Here is a 17,867-nt window from a genome sequence, read left to right on the forward strand (position 1 = left end):
GGGTGCTTCCAGCCCCCTGATCATTGCTTTGTGTGCGCCTAATCTCTCGGACCTTTGTGCCAAATTCTTCCATATCTTTTTTTACTGAGGGCTCCACACCTGGACACAGTACTTCCAGATGGGGCCTCACAAGAACAGAGTGAGCAGGCGGACGATCACCTCCCTTATCCCTGTTGACCACCCCTCTGTCTCTGATGGAGCCCAGGATCCATTATGGCTTTCCGGGCTGCCAGAGCGCACTGCTGCTCATTGTTGTAAGTTTCTCATCTTCAGGAACCCCTAGTCTTTTTTCAGCCGAGCTGCTCTCTGGGGGAGGACCCCTCCCAGCCTGTACAGGTGACCTGGCGGTGTCTTCTGGCCCAAGCTGCAAAACCTTGCACTTTGCCCGTGCGTTGACACCTCATTAGGTTCACGCGAGCCCAGCTGTTCCCGCTGTTCAAGGTCCCTCTGAATCGGCATCTGTTCCCTTCCACCGGTATCGACTGCTCACCCACATTCAGCTTGGTGTCATCAGCAACTTGCTGAGGGTGCACCCATTCCGTCCATGATGTCAATTAATAAAGAATGTTTAAAGAGGCACGCGGTCCCAAGACAGACCTTGAGGGACGCCGCTCGTTACCGACACGGCCCTCTCCAACCTGGACATGAGCCATGACCACCACCCTCTTGTCTTGCGGCCTTGTCAAACCAATTTGCTTTATCCAATCTAGTGTTCCACCCCAATCAATATCCACCTACCGCTCCAATTTGAGATGAGGAATGTGATGGGGGACCCAGTCAAAGGGCCTTGCTCAGGTCGCGAGGTAAATGACATCGGTCGCGCTTCCCTTCATTCCACCAACGCCGTCCACTCCATCATAGAAGGCCACAAGATTAGTTAAGCATGACCTGTCCCCTGGTGAAAGCCGTGCTTGGCTGTCTCGGATCACATGCTCGTTCTTTATGTGATCAGCATGTTTGTCCAGGAGGATCTGATTCCATATCTTCCCAGCAGCACACCCGAGCGCGGCAACTCCCGGCCTGTATCCCGGGTCGTCCCTGCTGCCCCTTCTTTTTGGTCATGGGAGTAACGTGACCCTTCCTCCAATCATCGGGACCTCACCTGACAGCCATGACTTTCTCAAATACGATGGAGAGCGGCTCAGCAACTCACCGGTCAGCCAGCTCCTTCAGGACCCTGGGAATGCACGCCATCTGGCCCCATAGAACTTATCAGCTAAGGAGGCACTCTCGGACCTGCTCTAGACCTTACAGTGGGAGGGATTACCTCCTGGTCCCCCACATGGAGGTATGGCGGGTGGCAAGACTCTAGGGGACGTGAAAAAGACTAGAATTCCTGCCACCAGTGAAGACGCCGAGGTGAAGACCTTGGATATGGGGGAGATTTTGCTCATTACTCTATCTATAACCAAAGATGAGCTCTTTCCATCACTCCTCTTCTCCAGCAATACCTTGATTTGTCCCAAGATCACTTTTCATTGATTACTGAGTCTTACTTTGACATTTTTTCTCCCTTTGCAGATTCAAGGGTTCTGTTACTGAATTGGGCAGTTTTATAGGAGCTAGCATCAAGGAGTTTCAGCCTCCACCAGAACTATGCCCCAGTCTTCCTCCTCTTAACTAAGCTCTGTTGGCTTCAAATGGGAAGATCAATGGCGAGAAAACATGTTTTTTCATAGCAACGCACCCCCACTAGAGAACAAAGTGATCATGAAGCCTAAAAAGACCTGCAAAAGGGAGCCTAAATTGTTCAGAAAGCTAATATAGCAGCTGCTGGTTGCAGTTTGTTAGTTGGATTTTTATTTTGGGTAAGTGCATACATCTATCTGTGTGCATTTTTATACTAGAACCCCATTGGAATGACTTTAGCATCATTCACCTTGTCACGGGTTAACTTAGATTTATACCTATGGCCCCAGTGACAGGGGGAAAGCCACACCCGTGGGCCCCCCCCCCCCCCCCCAGGGACCCGGAAAGGAGGGGAAAAGGAGTGGGATAAAACAGCGACAATCTAGGAGGAAAAAACTTCATTTTACTTAAATATGATACCGAAATAACAAAGATAACACCAATATAATTAATTGAGGTCTAAGCTAATGTCGAACCGAAACTAGAGGCAGAGCCAGTCCCCGAAAACCGAGAAGGCCCTACTGTGAACGTCTAGGCGACACGGCTGGAACGCTTTTCCACTCCCTCCGAGAAGGTCGACGAGCAAGAAGGAGGGCACTCCAGCCTGGGAACGAGATTATACAGCGTCCTGGTCCCGTGACTTATCGTTACCCCTGTTGTTCTCTGGGATATGTAGTCTTCTTCTGTGGACTGCACATTCAATAGAAGTATCCATGCTTTACATGATGTTATGATGTGGAATACTGATAGCAAAATTACAAAATTACAAAACCATGACAATCATTGATTTAAAAACATGTATATCTTGACTGCTTCTTAGGCACTGCAGTCACTATCTATGGTATTTGAGGAGGACATAATGGAACCTTTATAAAAGTCAAACCAGCTGATCAAATGTTGGTACTCGATGAACGACAGTTCTCTCACCACTCCTACTTGTTTTAAAGAATAATACAGAGCAAATTACAGCAGCTTCAAGAAGCCTGGTCACCCATTGAGACAAATTTTGACTCCAGTGTATTGCAAAGGATGCACTTCAGGGCCACGGAGGAGATGCAGTTCTGGCCATAAGGCTGATACCAGTGACATCCCCATGGTGAGGAAAGTGTTCAGTTTTCATCATGTCCTTAAAAAAGTACCATTTTGTTTTAACAAATGGGAACATAAATGAAAGATATTTCTGTGTGCACTGCTTACACGAATGTTTCCCAGTGTTTTTATATCTCAGTTCTCTAAGGAATAATGTTTTCAATTTCCTTCAGCCTTGAACTGAAATGTAAAATAAGACCTCTGGGCTTAAGGATGCCATAAACGAAAATTCTTACTCACTTTCTATTTAATTAGCATGAAACAGATCGTGGAATTATTCAGGGATAAATCCTGACCTCTCTGGAGGGAGCAGGGAGAAAAGAATAAAGAAATTTTCTTCTCCTGTCAGTAGCAAACAAACATATGCAGGAAATGTGTAAGGGTCCATTTACAGTTCTATAGAAAGGCCTGCAGTGTGAGGGGCATGCTGCCAGGTGAAGGTGTACTACCAGAAATGGCTGGGGAATCAGTTAAAAATGCTGCTTAATATGCTTAGTGCTGTTACAAGTTATAATCCCAAGTAGCCATCAGCTGCTAAATGAGAGGCATTTACCTCCACTTGGATGATCACTAGCACATTCCAAGCTGACTTGTGGTTAAGAAGGGCTACAAATGATGAAGAGCCCTTGTATGGCTCTGCCCATAGGCAAGAAGAAAACTTGGCCCATTTTTTTCAAAACAGTCATTATTTATTATTAACACTTCCCTCAATTTTCCATTGAGAAATCTACCTCTGCAAAAGCAAGCAGCGGTGTTAACACAGCCCATAATTGGTTAGAGAAGTGCAGCTGAGCTTTCAAGCTCACAGGCTCTGGAGACCAGAGCACAGGGACTGAACCCAGGACATTTTCCATGAGCAGTTCTCACACCCAAAGCTGTGTCCCCTCCTCTCCCAAGCAAAGACCAAAGCCAGTGACACTGGGGCCTTGTTCACAGCTCAGATTGGCCATGAGCAGATGAGGTTGGAAAGAAGCTTTTAAGGTGTTGTTGTGTGTGGAAGGGATTACTCTAAATACTGTTATTACACTACTTATGTATTGTTTGCTTTAATATAGGTTGTACAGACACCTCCAGGTGCAGAACAGGTTTAGCATAAACTGCAGCAAGGAATCTTTCCCTCAAAGGTTCTGTTCTGCAAGAGCTGCAGACTGGTTTTGGCCTGGGGATATTACAAACCTGACCTGCTGCTCTCCTGAACTCCAAATGGCTCTTTGTGCCCACGTAGTGCAAAGCAGGTACAAAGCCAGCCAGGCCAGCGTGCTAGCAATTTGTGTTTATTTTTCCCTGGAGATGCCACTACAGACTATAGATGCAGCAATAAACACATCTGAAATGCCAGGAGAGACAGACTACTAAAATGCTCGAGGTAAGGGCATAAATGAGTGGAAAAAGCAGGTACTGGAGAAGCAAATTAGACACTCAGCTTCCCGTAGCTAATTTAAATGGGAAATGGGAGTTGTTCCAGGTATTCAGTAAACAGGCTTGCAAATTAGCTTCCCACAGTTTCCTTATGCTGCTGTACATGCATAAAGAACAAGTACTGCAGTTCATTGCTTTCACTCACTTCACTCCCAAGATCAGTGAATATCTCCATTCTTTTCAGTTGTTTACACAAACGTTTTCAAACCTGGTTATGAGCAAACAGGGTAGGAGATAAGCAGGAGTGCTGGACTGTCAATAACCAGGTAGCCGGACTCTTTATTCACAGAAAGGTTCTTAAGCCCAGTGTTACCAGGGGAAACAAAACTGCTTTCAGCAACTGATATTTATCACCACGTACAAGATAGAGAGGCTCAGAACAGCTTCATATCCTAATTCCATTCCTTAATTCCATATGAATTAAGTGGAGGTGACTTCAGGCATCAGAGGAGGAGCACAGCAGGATGGGGACTGCTTGCCAAAGCTGAATCAACTCCTATTCAAGGGAAAAGGGGTCTGGAAGGATATACATTATCAAAAGAAAAAGGAAAAAAGGTACAAACAAAGCCATTACTTCTAACTTCAATTTTAGCCTTAGATCAGCATCAATCCTTTATCCAAGCTTACTATGCGAGAAGAGAGAAATGACTGTGCAGACCCCAGAATATCTGCCCTCTGGCTAGAAGCAGCAACGGTCTTGAAGGTGCTGTTACTGAGTTCACGGCAGTCTTCAGCAGGTAGATACTTGTCCCACATGCTTTCCTAGGCCATCCCCTCCTATTTGCACCCTTCCCTTCCATAGGGCATAACACAAGAGCGAAGAAGCGTTGTTTTCCTTGCTTTCAAATTTCAAGGACCAGTATGCAATGCAAGGTCAAACTTCAGGTTCCTGGCTGTTGAAGCATCAACACACGTGCCAACAAAGTTCAAAGCAAGACACAAGAACAGTAGACCTACAGTCAGTATGACAAGAAAAATCACACATTTTTTTGCTGGAAATATTCAATTTGCTGCAGTGTCCATTTAATATGAATACGAAAAGCAAAAAAGAAAATTGCATTTCCCGTTCTGCTCTATCCTTATATGGAAAAACATTAGATAACTTGTGTTATTTATAACCTGTACATTTGGTATTTTTTTGCACTGAGGGGGGAGGAGGACACGGTGGGCAAGGAGAATGTGGATTTTTTCCAGTTTAACCAAAGAATTAAGAATTAAACTGTGTCACAAGAGCAGCCAGTTTTATTCATACGCCTTGTAGAGAGGCAGATCTTGAGCCGGGCCATTAAAATTCATGCGGTTGATGACTTTAAGAAAAGGCATTTACTCACACACCACACAGGGTGTAATGAGAAGGAAGGAACTCTGCTCCAAAAGCTTTGAGCTAGAAACAAGTCTTCAAATGTCTGCATTTCAGGTCCTCCACACCTCCTAACTCAGTCACAATTCTAACAGTAACATGTCGGAAACAGCTTTTCAGGCTTACAGAGCTGGAAGAAGTCTCATGTGAGCTCCTGGCCATCTCCCTACTGTGCCTGCACTGCACATTCAACCCCAACATGCTGTGCCTATGGCTGTGCCACATTCCTAGGCCAGATGTGCTCCATCCCACCAGCACTGCTGTCCATACCTGGACCAGGTCTTTTGCTGCCAGGTCATTTCAGCCCATTTTATTTGTCATTAGTGTCACTGTTCCAGCATCAGATCCTGCCAAACCACACCAAAATGACTGTTTTACTCCCCAGTGTTTACATCACGCACCACATGGAGCAGGTCTGTTACCTCACCCCCAGGCCTCACACACAGTCCCTCTTCCAATCCCCCAGAAGCTTCTATTTCACATGTGAAGATCACAACATTACCCTGTCCCTTACCCCAGGTCAATGCATAATGGCATTTCTCCACCACATTCACACATACTTCATTGTGATCACTTCCTGATAGACGACCTTAACATGAATGTAGGTGGCAAAGAGGTCTTTCAGGCATCCTGCAGGGGCACATCACAGAAAACTTGGGGGTGAACGTAAAGCCGCCCCACATTATCTATCTAAAATGACAGTTATTATCTGCTAATTGCATTTAACTTGGAGAAAAACCTCCATGCCTAACAGTTCTTTGTTCTAACTCTCCACCCAGCAAAAGCAATGATGTATGGATGAGTACAGGTTATTTCCAAACTGGTACTAAGCCCAAAGCAAAGGTAAGTAGGGCATGACATGTAGATTTAAAGGCATCCTTCAGTGGTGGTTAAAGATTGCTTGCAGATGTTGCCTTCTGATATTTGTTGCCTTGTTCTACTTCTTAGAATATCGTTTCTAAAGCCCTCGTTGTCTTATCAGCTTCCCCTTCCCCTCAAAGCCATAATATGCAAAAGGAATGATGGCAAGATGCTCCTTTTTCCCATTCCATGGCAGAGAGGAGGGTAGAATTTCAGAGGCTGCAAACTCTGTCTTCCACACTGAGATACTGACTGCATGGGCAGAACCCCTTAAATAGAGCTATGCTGACAGCATTGCTTCAGAGAATTCTGTGGGGGAAATCTTTCAGCTCTATGCTGGTACCTCAAGCCAGGCAGAGAGCTGTCTTGATAACTTGTTCAGATAATGAATAAAATGTGGAATGAATTCCATGCAGGATCAGCACTCTGCTGATGTGAGAATGGGTTGCAAAACGTACCGCAGGATCCTCCTGTGGCTGTTGTTTTAAGCTTTTCAAATACCACAGATTGCATATGCTAAATTCAGGCTATTATTAAAATAAACCCCCAAAACTCCAGAGAGTTAAGATATGACAGGGCTTCCTTTGAGCTCAGGTCTCCTTATCAACAAGATACGCTGTATGTGGATGCAATTTATATTAACTTCTTTAAGGCTAGAACAGTCTCTTATTTCTGCCATGCCCAGGAAAATCAGGAAAGGTATGCAGCAGCAATAAATCAATTATTTCTTACAAATTAGACTGAGATAGCATTGCCTAGCAGCAGTTATCCAGATGGTTGGGATGAAAGGTAGACGGGGCTGGAGGGGAAGGGAGAATTTCTAGATAAGAGAATAAATGGGTGTCAGTTTAGCAGTATAACTGAAAAGATCCAGAGGAATGACACCTGTGAGTGGGGAAACGTATCTGTGGGCTTCAGTTATAGCAGTGGGTTAGCAAGGCAGGCTTAAACATAGGCAGTTCCTAGACATCACCAGGAAGGTGAATTCTTCTCAGTGTTAAATTAGGAGTAGCAACAGGGAAGGGGAATGGCAGAATTAAAAGAAAACAGGGTAATTTGGAATATTAGGGGCAAAATGCACTTTTCCCCTGGAGAAAAGAAGGAAAAGAAGCAGCTGGGGCAGGAGTGGCAGGCACTGAAGTAGGGACCTGAGGACACGAGGGCAGCCCCAAAGCAGAAATCAGATGCCAGCGGTGTTGTATGGTGCATCTCCATGCACAGAAGGTGGATCTTCACCCTCTCTTCCTGGGCTGTCATTACACTTGTGGTGGAAACTATTCCCCCCAGCTCATAAGGCAGCCTGGGATGTGGCATGTCTGTACCCACCAGCAATGTGACTGCCTGGGAAGTGGGCTGATTTGCTCCATGGTTGTTGAACAGCATTGGGAAGTCACTGGGATCTTTCTGAGCCTCAGTTTCCCTGTGGACAAGGGAGTTAATAGCAGTGGCACCCAGCAGGGAAGAGAAAGCACTGATGTTAATTAGCTAGGACTTAACTTTAACTCATTAACATATGTATTGAAAAGTATTAACACTTTAATATATTGAGATGATTAATATTAATACATTAGTAGTGAAGCTCATCAATTCCCAATTATAGGGATGAACCCATTGGTGTTACTGAACAGCATCTTTATATCTACACATTTGGTTCTGCCAAAAAGCAGCATTGTTTGTTGTATAGTCCCCACTGGCAGCAAAACTGGGGTGAGGTACAACTTCAAGACCCAAAACATCCCTCACTACTCACCACAGAAGGATGCTTAGGAGCACAAGTGGCTGAATCCATCCTGCAAGGCAGCCTTGTAGGGCCATTGTGAACAAGCCATGTGGAGAGCCGGGGTTTCTGCAGGCATTGTCAGCAGGCTGATAGATGTTTTTTCCTGGAGATATTTTTCCAGTGTCACACAAACCTCTGCCACTTCTCCTGTACTCCTAAGGAAAACTCTTCAACATAATCCCTCCCCCCAACTCCTGCTCTGCTCAGGCCTAACTGCAGTGGAGCTGCAGAGAGCTCACTGTGCAAAAGCAATGTAGTTCATGAGGGTTACGCTCCAAAAGAAGAGAGCAAAGACAGGCTTGTGGCACTTCAGCCTTGCACAGGTTTTGGCCTAAACTTGGTCATGATGCAATGAGAAGGAGCCTTGTGTTTTTGCTATAATTTAATTACTGCCCCACAGCTGCCTCTAAGATGACGTGGAGATCAAATCCGTGGAGGATCCTTACCAGGTGCTCAGATTCTGATTGCCATCCCCACCTTGCATGTGTTCTGCACCTAACGTGCTGCCTTCAACAAAATGGCTCTTTTTCCTCTTTTCAAATACAGAAAACACTCACATCTGCTATATTCGGATACTGGACATCTGAAAAAAGAATTACCCATAAAAACAGCCTGCGTGAACCTGCTGGATGGCAAACCATTGCCAACAGACTGAATAGGTGTTTTTTTTCTTGCAGAGATGTTTTTGATGTTTTCTCTTATGAAAGCAATAGAGCAGGATGTCAGCAGGAGCCACACATGTCTATTTTCATCAGCTCTGCTACGTCCAAAGAACAGAACCTCTCTTCCTGTAATGATGCAAGAGCCACCAACCCAAACCCTACGTGTAATGCTCAGGGCTGGCAGGCAGCAAAATGAGTTCTGTGTTGTTTATCCTGATCTTAGAACCTGTCAGTTTGACAAATGTAATTCAGATGTTCCTGCAAGGTGATAAACATGGAACCTCCCTACCTCAGAGTCCAGAAATTTCAAGGACAGATATACTTAACACAGAGATGATGAAACAGAAACAACGGACCTCTTAGTGAATGAGGCAAGAAAAAGCCAGAGAGCCAGGAGGGAGAAGGGTTGCTCTGAGGGCTCCCTTATGAGGAAATGTGGTTGTGGGGGGGTGCGAGAATCAGTCAGGAATTTGACTTCTCAGGACCAATGGATTTGAAAAAGAAAAGAAAAACTTAAAAAAGAATAAAACTGCAGGCCAAACTAAAAATGGTTATCATGGTGAAGTTATGGATTGCTTCGTGCTGCCAAAACAAATAGCTTGCATCCCAGAGCAGTAAAGGTTACATGCATGGAAAACAGAGCTATCCCCGAGGACTAACTAACATACTGCAATTATTATTCTTGAGAGAGCTTTGAGAAAATCAGGGCATGCTGAACTACCTTGTCTGCTGCATCTACAGGAGTCTGCAGAGGAGATGTTCCAGCTGAGAAATGTTGCCATGTTCCTGGTTTGGCTGACATCTACCATTGCTGTTTCAGAAGTGAAAGCAGCATTTCTTCAGCAATTAACAAGAGCTGTTTGAGGTTACTGTTATACTAAAAATGCCATGAATTTCAATGAGTTTGAAGCTATTTATTTCCTATTACAGCTTGTACCACTTCTGCAGGAGATATTCCCATGTAAAATGCAGTCATGTCTGGAATTTCAGCTAAGTTAGGGTACAACAGAAATAAAAAATCCACACTTCTGAGAATCTCTATTTATCTCAATTTCAGTAAGCCTGCCAAGGTATTCTGAAATTCACAGTCTCCAGCCCTGTGCTTATAACTAATGCAGCCTTTCTGCAGGGCCTACTGCAGGATTAGTTATATCACTGTTTAATGGCTATAGATTTACATCAGTTATACGAGAATATTTCTTCTTTTTGGAGTAAGAGAGAGTGTCCACACCTCCACGTTCCCTTTTCCTTTCAGAAGTATGGCTCAGCAGTTCAAGGAGAGGACGAGGCACAGGGATCTCCCAGGCTTCCTTCCCAGCAGTGCGAGCTCTTTAAGGACAGCTTCTTTTCTGCAGAAATCAATGAAACCATAGTGAACTTTCCTGGGAACATGATAAAATCCGTTATCTCTCTCTGCCTTCCTACCCTATCCTGCAAGACATCAAGCACACTAGCTCAGCTAGTCCAGCAAAGCCTTTAAGCACACGCATGGGAAGTGCAGGATGACTGTGGCCAGAGCCAGGGCTTGTGGTGAGCGCCTGCCTGAGTGTGCTGCTGCTCCCAGAGCCTGCAACGAGTGGGGGTCGATGGCATTCATCTACCTCCAAAGGATGTTTCAAACATTAAGTAACGAGATTCTTGCAGAGCAGTCACAGGATGCAACAGAGCGAGAGCATCGTCTGTATCCTTATGCTTAATACCTATTAATGGAAATGGATGATAGACTATCTGTATCTATGCATACCTCACATCTCTCCCACCCCATCAGGGCAGAGCATTATCTAGTAAAGAAGCAACACTTTCAGGTTTGAGGAGGGGGAATGAGACAAAGGGCAAGCTGTTTAGAACACATTAAACAGATACAGAATTAGACGTTTATATTCTAATCCTCCCCAGAGAAGCCAGAACCTACCTACAGGGTGTGTTGACTTAGTTCCTCATTCCTTCTTCCTTCTTTTTTTTTCTTTAAAGCTTCTTTTGAAATCATTGAGTGAGCAGCATGCCTTGCCTCGGGGCAACATAATGCTGAGCTGTTACTGGCACCATAAAAGGGTGCTACCTCCTCCTCCCTTTGCCGCAGGGCCCGTTCTGAGGTGAAGAAAGGGCTGATGGGCCAAACCAACAGAGCCTGGAGCACCCAGCCCTGGGGCAGCTGCTGGATGGTTTGAGGTGTTCAGCCTTTGTGCTCTGGGAAGCTCATTCCTGCTGGGAATTCAGCCTAGATGAGGTGTGCTCCAGCTTGGGACCGTGGAGAGTTTCAGGAACACAGCCTGGATGTCTGGTATTGCATATGATGTTGCTTTAATCTGGTAATTGACTCCAAGAAAGGAGCTGGCTTTGGGTGGCTTTAGTTTTGGTGGACTCTGTCCTCTTCTGTGCCATGTGCCAGAGACTGGCCCACATCTGGAACCAACACATCGATGTCCAAGTATGATCCATCCCAGGTGCTTTCCAGTGCCACCTTAGTGCAGCAGCTGGCTGAGGCACCTTGCAGATGTCAAGGGAGAAATTCCTTACAATTTATAAATTTCATTGACTTCATACATCTCCTGCATGAGCCCAAATATCCCAGCTCCCTAACGTGCTGCTATGTGAACGAGGAGAAAACCATCAATGTAGTCAGCAATCTACCATGAAATTCACTGATTAAATTACTGGATAAATATTTGAGTGGATCTAGCTGACAGGTATGTCATGCATGCAGTCTTAAAATAGGAAGGTAATGGGAAATGAGGGAGAAATGAGCCAAGGAACAGGAACTGGAATGTGATTTCTGGTAATACAGCTCATGTTCATCAGTACATTTTTAGCAAAATAGAGGACGTGTGTGGTGAAACTGAGAGCAAGGTACCATCGTTAAAATAAACTGAGAGAAAAGTGCAGCTACGGAGAAGCTGAGCACTGAGCAGTTCTCCGGGAATAAGGCTGGTGAATTAATTTATGGGGTTTTACATTGGCTGAACCTGGCAGGTAGTTCTTACCAAACTCACGAGAAGCAGACGTCGCTATTTCCAGTAAAATCTAGAGAAGCTGTGGTGGGTGTGGGCTTACTGGAGAGGCACGAGGCTGATGCCAGCCCCTGACGGTGTTAGACTTGATGCTCTATGTTGGCTATGACCCCTGCCATCCCCATGGTTGTTCCCTCTTCAGCCCGACGATCTAGCACTCAGTTTAAAAGATGAAAGGAGCAGGTCATCCTGCTGTACGGGCACACCAGGTCAGAGTTGTCAAAACATGCACGTGTGTGACTCTGGGTAACACCAGCAAGGGTAGCATTAGATATCACCACGTCCATCAGACCGTGCTGTGAAGGGCTCTAAGTACCGGCTGATCATATTTGTGTCATTCCGAGTCAACAGTCTGGAACATAAGTGCTTTAAAACACATCTAATTCATTTTTGACTGATTCTGCAAATGTTTCCCCTTCCCTCAATGCTCCATTGATTGGCCACGCAAACTATTTGGCGCTGGCCTGCGTGGTGTATGCAGTCGCTTTGCTCCTTGATGTTACCTCATCAAAGAGCACTTGAAAATGATATTTCCAGCCAGATGGTTTTCAAAAGTGGCCAGTGAACTTGCTCTGCCCTGTGCCCTCCGACTCGCTGTTGGATAGGTTTCCTGTATGTCAGTCCAGCTTCAGAAAGGTGATAAATTTCAGATTGCAAGATGCTGACCAAAAAAAATAAGATCGTGACGGGCTATTTTTGGTTTCAAAAGAAATTTCTCTTGCTAGGTCTTTCCAAGCCATTGCCATAATGTACAGCTGCAGCAGACAGGGAAAACAGGATGCAGGGTTGCAGTGCTGGAGGAATCAAGCATAAATCAAAGGAGACAAGCTAGTCCCTGTGTGTTGCCTGGGTTAGACCTCAACCTCTGAGCAAGGTGAGCCGTCGTTTCTTGCTGGGGACTCTCCCAGTAACAGCATTGCCCAGCTGCTGGAGAGTTTATACTGGGTTATTGCCGTGTCTCACTTTTTCCTCCCACTGTGTCACCTCCTTCCCTTGTGCTGACAAGTAATTTAGACAGCCTGCCCTGCTGGACCTGCATTTGAGATGTAAATCAAACACATGGGACATAAAGCTGGGTTTCAAAGTTGACTATTAACTAGGGCGGAAGGGGTGGCGTAGCAAAAACAAACAGTTCCAAGTTCAAGCCTGAAACCATAAGAGCATGCTGAAAAGCCTTCCTCCTTTCCATCACCAGAAACATGAGGGTGAGCACTTTTCCCTAGGGTAGAAAGTACTTAGTGGTTCCTTCACTCCAAATCAAGTCTAACACACAACTTAAGGAGAGAACACTGGGTACTAAGGCTGGCCTTTGTCATATCATCATGTAGTGTCTTTAGTTAAGGCTTTCTTCTAGTTCTTGATGTCCTGAAATTGTTTGATTTCCACAGCGTAATCCTCCCCAGAATGCTGAATTCACTTGCCACAGTATGGAAAACCTGGTGTTTGAAAGTAGTCTTTTGAGCTTCTTCCAGTAGAGCTAATAACCATCCATATATCACCAAGTGTGGTGATCCCCTAAACATGGAGGCCCTCTCTGCCAGTCCTCAATCCATCCTAATGCTTTAAAAACTATGGGAAGTTTTGCCTCAAAAAGTACAGGATACCTACTTTTATCAAGTAGGAATGTGCCTCTATGATTACAGAATTTAGCCTGATATTACCTTACCTGTCACCCCAAATAATTCGCAGCAGTCCCAGAGGTGTGGGCAGGGGATGGCTCCAGTCTTGAAACACCTTACCCCAGTCAGTGGGCCATGGCTCCTGGTGGGACTCCAGGACATCTCCAACTGCCAACCAGGGCAACTTCAGACACATCGTTGTTTCTTTCAGTACTTCAGCTTTCCTGTTTGTGGGGTGAATGCACTTCTGCAAAACGATTTCTGGGGAAGAAGGAGTGCTGTGGTACCGCCAAGCAACATTTCCTTATAGACCTGGTTCTATATAACTGCCCTCAATACCATCAACTGCAGAAAGAGTTCTGCTGGCATGAACTCCCACTCTAGGGGCTCAGCTCCATCCCAGTGCTCTCTGAAGGCAGAAAGCATGAAGAGCTATTTCACACAAGCCACTAACCAACATATCTGCTAATAACATTCCTCCGTCTATAGCTTGGACTTCTTTCAAACCTGCTCGATTATCTCCTCCAATATGGAAAAGTATTGTCCAAAACCATAGCAGATAATAATCATGCAGTAGTTCTTCTGTAAATAATGTTTTGTTCTAGCAAAGCAAACTGCTCCACATTAGGCTGCACCTCAGAGCAAGTTGAAGCCAATTTGATGGAGCAGCAGTGAGGATGGCATCGCACGATCTTCATTTCCATTAAACAACTGGATCTAACTGTCTTTATTTTTATGCTAACCATGCTGAGATTTAAAATTGCATTGATTATAATAAGCTTTTAAGTGATTTATCATGGCTGATGGTTTTTTGCACATAAAAGTTGCTACTGGCTGATTAGGGGGGAAAAAAAATCAGCATTGCTTTTTCTGCTGCTTAGGAAATTGCAATCCTCTATCTGCAGCCTGAACAGCATGTTGCCATGGAAATGATGCTTACGCTTTCGTAAATAAAAGTATTCTAGGGTCACAAAGGTCTGCAGCATAAACAGGGGCACAAACACTGCCTGGAGAAGTGCCAGGGTGGTTTAAACCTATAGAAAGATAATTTTAATGGTATTTTACTTTCACTGTTATCGTCAGAAGGACTGATGAAGGTTAACATGTAGCTATAACCTTGGCACGAAAACAAAGCAGAGAAACACCCTACCTATTGGTGTTAATAGGAGTACTGAAAGCAATATCATAGCCCTCCTGGCTGGTCTTCCTCTGCTCTATTGGATCAGTGTTTCTCTCCCTTTCCCTGCACACTGAAGTGAGATGCATGCATAGACTTTACCATGGGCAGCTTTACTGAAGTCATCAGCGCAGCCCAGGACATAAGGAAAACTGGGTGATGTTATAAAAGGCTGTATCATGGACTATCTAATTGTGTTGTATTTAGAGGCAGAACTTTGTCGAAGTTAGTCACCTTGAGAAGATGCAATGGGCTTTTCTTCATCTAGAAGACAAGCTGGGAAATGCAGGCAAAAAAAGGGTGGGCTGGTTGGGATGGCAGGGTGCCAGCTGACCTTCCATTGGGAAACTGAGGCATGAAGGCTTCTATCCTCACTAAAGCATTTCAATACTCACCCACAGTCTAACTGAGACATGCTCTCCATTTACTCCACGTGTCTGCTCTTCCATCCCCAGGCCCTGAGCTGTACAGCCAGAGCTCAGGGCAATGCAAAGCCACCTGCTCAGCTCCATGCTTCCAGGCAAAGTGCTTTGTGTTCAGCATGTGCATGAACACCTGCGGTTTGGTGTCTTAATCAGGAGCTGAAATAATGGAAAAATAGCAAAAGTGGGAGTGAACACAGAGGCCAGCAGCAGAGATTGGGATGCACGGGTTTGTGTGAAGCTTCAGGAAGAAAGCAGGCAGTTACTGTTTCTGGTGGGTTCTTAATTGTTCAATGGACTGCTCAATGGCATTAAATGGGCCATACTGTGAAGCTGCCTTGGGCAGAATCAGATCAGGGATACATGCTTTACTCCTTGTACTTTTAATACCAGTACGGGCATTTAGAACAGACAGTCACTTTAAATAAAACTACAGAGGTTGCAAATACCATGGCTTGCTTATTTACTGCACCTCAGTCTGCCCAAAATGTGGAAATAATGTTTCCAGAGATGCTGGAATTCATGTGTCTGTAGAGGATCCTGGCTCCTGTCCTGAATGATACTGCATATTCAGGGGATGATTCATTCACTCCCGAGCAGGAGGAAGGACTGTACCAGCTGTACCACCTCTCTGCTCTGATTGACAGCAGTGATGCTCCCACAGGGAAGCTGTACCTCCAGGTTCAGCCAGCAATTACAGAACAAACAAAGGAGAAGTGGAATGGAGAAATGATTCACGGGGAATAGAAACCAAAAGAGAACCAGGAGGTGATGCCAAGCCGGGCTGACAGCAAAAATAGCCATTTGTTTTTGCTGAAAATGAGCAGTCAGGGTTGTGCATCTCCTTGGAGTGTAAATTAACAATGTCCTTTATCACCTATAAGGGAGGACCCAGGAGGTATAAATGGCTTTGAGGGTTTTGAGCCTACAAAAGGATGAGAAGCTTCACAGCCAATAGCATAGAAAGGCCCAGCCCGGTAACCCTGACAGCTCCATGGAATAAGCTTTCATATTTCAGTGTTAAAAAAGAAGTGCTGTCCCTGCTGGGATGGGAACTGTGTGGGATACGGATGGTGCCACGCGTGTTACACGCCTTGCCATGGATTTAGCACAGTGGGGCTGGGCAGCTGACGGCTCCCATCCTACATAAGGCTCACATGACTCACATGGGAACAGGGTGGGAAAAGTGGGCTCAAAGGTTGCCCAGAATGACCAAGAGAGGAAAAATTCCTCCTGCCACTCCTCTGCTAATCAAAGGGGTGTGGAGGGGAAGTTTCGATCTCTTGTGTCTCACACTGCCAAGCAGAAAATAAACACGTATTTTATACACTAAATACACAGCCAATTCCCATATTAAGGATAAAGCCTCCATGCAATCAAAATCGGACTTGAAATGTATCTTGCCTTTGGTGTATTAGGTTGCTGGAAATGGAGCCAGATGTTCCAACTCCCTCAAAACACCCTCCAACAGCACCTCATCAGCTGCTCCAGCCCATTGCTGCTGGCAGCACCTGGGACTTCACCTCGGAGACTTCCTACAGCGTGTGATCTTAGCAGGTCAAAGTTTCCAAAGGTGGGGAGAAGAGAGGCAGCTCCTCCCCTTCTCGTAGTAAAGGTATGTGCCTCCAAGCCACTAATTTAGAACCAATGAATCAGAAATAAGTTAACACACACACACACAAAAAAAAAACGAAACAAAAAAAACCTAAAAAAACAGCCAGCATTCCTGTTTGCAGAGCACCTTTTCCAAGCAGACAAAAGTACTGTGTCAACAGGGAAACTGCTGCTGAGAGCTGGCATGGCTGTATTTAAGCAGCTTGTGCAGGGAAGGGAACATGCTGCCCAGGGAGCAGGAGCCAGCTCAGCCCAGGTGCCCTCCTGCACCCAGAGCTGCATCACCACTGCAAGGAATGAAGCTGCCCTGTGCTCGCCACTTCTTGTTTCCATCTTTGCAGCTTAACAAGGCAGATCTTCCATGGCTGATTAATGTTACTCCTGCAGAAACGGCATTTCGCACATATTGGGCTAGATTTGAACTAAAATAGAATAGGTTCGACTCCTTTTTTTCTGATACTGTCTGAAATTCATAAGCTTCAAAGTGATATTTCTGAGGGAAAAAAAACCAAAAAACCAAAAAAACACCTTTTCTAGCCTGAGGAACAAAGGCATCCAGGCTGCCTGCACACACACCTGTGTTGATGTGAGTACAGTGCTGCAGCAGCTTGTGGACACACACAGGGGCAGCTCAGAGCACCAGGACAGACACCCCAAACCCGGAACCGGGACCTAATGGGCTGTGACAGTCTGCCCAGCACATATCCTGTCCCATGGGGTGAGATACCTGGGCAGAGCAGTGAGGTGGTGGCACAGGACCAGCAGGGATGGCTGCTACAGGCACAAACTGCACTGCAGAGAGTGTGCACTTCAGGGAACAAGTGGCACTGTAATATACTGCATCACCCGGAATGCATCTATCCACGTATTGATCTCTATAAACACACCTATTTCTCCACGTGGATGGGCATATACATAGGTCACTCCCAAAGTAACGCCTCCCATTTATTTCCATGGTAACGACAACAAAGAGCACAATGACACTATTTGATAGAGCACATTCTCAGCTACAAAGCGCTGTTTTTCTGCAGGGTCACCACCATTAGCCAATCTGTGCAGATGAGCTGATCGAGATGCTCTCTGTTTAGTGGCATGACAGCAGGGCATGGCCATCCACAACTTGTCTGGTCTTTCACATCACTGTCACCACTGTTGAAATGCACCACCCACCCCGCACTGTGCTCACATCCACTGTTAGGTCTCTAGAAACATTGATCAAGCATTGAT

The sequence above is a fragment of the Coturnix japonica genome, chromosome 14, assembly GCF_001577835.2.
Source record: "Coturnix japonica isolate 7356 chromosome 14, Coturnix japonica 2.1, whole genome shotgun sequence".
Taxonomy (NCBI): Eukaryota; Metazoa; Chordata; class Aves; order Galliformes; family Phasianidae; genus Coturnix; species Coturnix japonica.